This window comes from Dromaius novaehollandiae, chromosome 12 (genome assembly GCF_036370855.1).
Source record: "Dromaius novaehollandiae isolate bDroNov1 chromosome 12, bDroNov1.hap1, whole genome shotgun sequence".
Classification (NCBI taxonomy): domain Eukaryota; kingdom Metazoa; phylum Chordata; class Aves; order Casuariiformes; family Dromaiidae; genus Dromaius; species Dromaius novaehollandiae.
This window is the reverse complement of record NC_088109.1, coordinates 21315196-21318851: the sequence shown is the minus strand read 5'-3', so window position 1 is coordinate 21318851 and position 3656 is coordinate 21315196.

Genomic DNA, 3656 nt, shown 5'->3' with positions numbered 1-3656 from the left:
GGGACCAGGGACGCTTGCAGGAGAAGAAAAGGGGAAGATTTCGTGGTAATGAAAACGATGCTGTGTTTAGTCCCACAAGCTAAAAACAAACTAAATATTTATGATAAAGGCAAAGAATAAGGAGGATTATGGTGTCATTCACTGTAGAACAAAACACTACCTAATCTAAACATTTACATAAATAACAGAAGGGTAATGCAAGCTGAATTTAGCTAGATCAAAGAGAGTAGGAAATTAGCTGCAACAACAGCGTAAGTGTTGCAGAGTGCAGTGGTGGGTGCTCTCGGGGCAGGGCATGGCTTCATTTCAGCGTGTGATAAAGGCTATCACAGCGCGACCCTGACAACATTTAGTGCTTCCAGGCTTCAAATAATTAGAGCTATGAACAATGGGAAGATGTGATGATGCTCTTCAGTGGAAACAGCATTCGGCTGCATCCAAGTAGATGGTTTGCTGGTGTAGACCTCTACCAGCTGAGGTGAAAAAATGACACCATTGACTGATAACGCTGGCAGGCTCTTAGGGCCTGTTCCAAAAGGAGACACAGCAACCCAAAATGGGAACTAGGCACCTCCATTTTGCCGAAGTCCTCAGGTGAACTGCTACCTAGCTCAGATGGCAGCTCATCTTTGCTGAGCCTCATTCTTTTGACCTTCAGGTTCCCTAGGGCTGAAGTCCTGCTTCCACGGGCCCCAAACACCTCGTCTTGACAGTGCTGTCTAGCTCAGCGCCTACTCAAGATCAGCTTGCCTACATGGCTTAAGGGGGCTTATAACAGTGGGTGTTTGCAGAGCACAGCTGTGATACGGGCTCCACACAAAACACCGTGGCAGTGACTGCTCTCTTTAGAAAGCCCAGCAGCAGTGGGGGAAGCGATGCCTCCGGTTTGCACAGGAGCTCGGTGGGTAGAGCGGTGGCCAGGGAAGGGGGAGACCACCATTCACTTCCACCTGCCTATGTTGGAGGCAATCGAAATTTCCAGATCTAGCCACAGAAAAGAGCAGTCCCACCACGCTCCATCCCTGCTTGTGCTACCTGGAGTGGAGAAGAGGTTAATGGCTCATGGGCCATAAGCTCTGGGCTCTCCTCTGGACACTGCCCTGCACCACTGCCCTGCGTTCATATACCTCCTGCACGGAAATAACTGTTCAAGCATTTCTTTAGCCTGGTTTAGTACCTCTTGCTTTCTGCAGCCCAATGAGTCTTGAAGGACCCCTGCAGTAGTCACAGTCCCCCCTGAAGTCATTGGGTTTGTTGCAGGGGCAGATGTCTGCGTGCAGATAACTCATTGCAGGATCCTGGCCAAATCATGCTGGAGGCAGAGGAGAATGATCTTACCACATCTTTCTGTAGCTGAATAACAGCTCTGTCCAAAACCTTATTCATTCTAGGCCAAAATAGAGTTTGTTAATTAGTTATATTAAATTTCTAGTTAGACGCCCTTATTCTTTTTGTATTTGGTCTCTACTCTGAAATAGAAAAGAATGTATACAAAGCAGTAAAATAAAAATAATTTCAGTTATTAGGTAACATCAGAGGTAGCTTTATTCCAGGATCCTGAAGAACATAATCAAGAGTAATGGTATTTCTGCAGCATTTGAACCATCCTAAAGAATTCTGTAACAAGGCTATAATTCTCCAATAATATTTTTTAGAATGCTCAAACAGCTCTATGAAAAGAATATGACTTTCTACCATGTTGTATAATTATTTTATAAGTAAACAGTCTACAAAAGTGACATTGTAGAAATAGCATTGTATTGTACTACATACGTCTCAATATTCTTCAACAAAAAAATTCTTTTAAAACTGTAGTGGCACTTTTGGGGAGAAGTATGCCAACATAAGTGAGGAAACTGAGTCACTCTGGTATTAAGTGATATTTCTCCAGACCTAACTACAAAGTCTGTGATAAAGCCAGGAAGAGACCTGGATGAGGATATTCTGCAAACAGACCCAGACTGGAATTCAAGCTTGTATAGGGCCCATGGTGCATTTAAGCGTGGTGGCAAACTACTGCATAACTGTTTGAGGGAGAAGTGATTTTCTCCGGTTGAAATGTGCGAAGATCCCATGGTTTATCCGAAGAAGTAAACCTAAAGATAACAGTTTAGTAACCCAGGGTGATGTTTACAACTGTACTGAATGTGACAGCTTTCAAAGTATTATGTATATTTCTGAGGCTGTACATGTACAGCTCTGACAGCATGTCAGTTATAATTCTTGTAAAAAATGGATGTAATTTATTATGGTTCAAATATAGAATAAACTATATAAATGCTTTCCCATAAAATACTAATTTCCTCATTGCTGAGGGGCTCATCTGCATTATAAATAGCGATAAAGATGTTTTAATTGAATAGGTATTTCTTCCCTTTTACTGTCAGCTTCAGCGTGACTTGCTAGGGTTAAATTAGATGTGCAGAACTAAAGGAAATCTCCAAACAATAGGAGAGAGCGTTACCCACAAACAGGACCACTGCGTTTCCAGAAGTTATGGGTGAGCCGGGTTTCAGCGTTCTGGGGGAGCAGCTATGGAGGTTGCTCATGTGTGATTGATGGTGCTTGTGAATAATACCAGTTGGCAGACATTAGTAACACTTTGCCTCACTTTTTGCTCAGTTGTTCACTTTTCTGCATTTGGCATGTTTTCATGTTTTTAGCAGGAATTTTTCAGCCATGCATCTTTGACATGAAAGAGTATGAAATCTGATGCCTCAGATTTTGAAGTATTTTATAACTGGCTGTATATGACATTAGTACAAAACTTATCTATCATATGGATTTATCATCTTTAAAAGTAGCTTGCTTTTCAAGCAACATTTTCTCATCCTTTGTGCAGTGGAGAAATTAATAAGAATATCTTGCTCTTGCTTCTGATTTCATCCTAACATATAGCCAATGTATACAGCCAGGGAAACTTCACTAGACTAAGTACTGGATTAAACAGAATTAAGATTCAAAATTATCTCCCGGTGGTTGAACCTTAGAATGAATATTGAAATTAAACCCTGCAAGACTTGTTATGCAAATGATAACCAAAGGAAATACTTGGATCTGTTTTGTACTAAATTATCTCCTGTTTTCACCTGTCCTTGGACTACTGTATATGTAGCTTGGATTTTTGAAAATAAACTGCAAGAGAGACATGAGGTACATCAGCATCTGTGGTTCTTTCTAAACTGGCAAGCTTTATGTATCTGGGCCCTCAGTTAAATGCTGACAGATAGTCTGAGACTTTACTTTTCTGAGTCCTCCTGGCATTCAAAGTTTGATTATGCCCATGAGTTCCTGAATATTACAGCCAAGCACTGATGCCACCGACATAAGTTTGACTGTCGCCATAATTATATGCCTCTGCCTTCAATCACTTTAGAATTAAATGGGTAGGAGAAACATTCACCTTTGTAAGCAGAATTTGCATTGAGAAATGACACAGTTCCACAAATTCATGCACTCGCATACACTTTTGCAAAATCTCTGAACGAGGACTGGAGGCTTGACGCTCTGCAGAGAGGCTCAAGCAACTACATAGAATATAAAGCTGGCAAAGCAGTGTCCTCAGTCCTTCCTGCTCTCTCCCCATGGCACACTATGGCTCTAGCTTTGGCTTCTTACTACAGATCCACAGTTTGCTCTAGGGGGCTGGGAAGGGC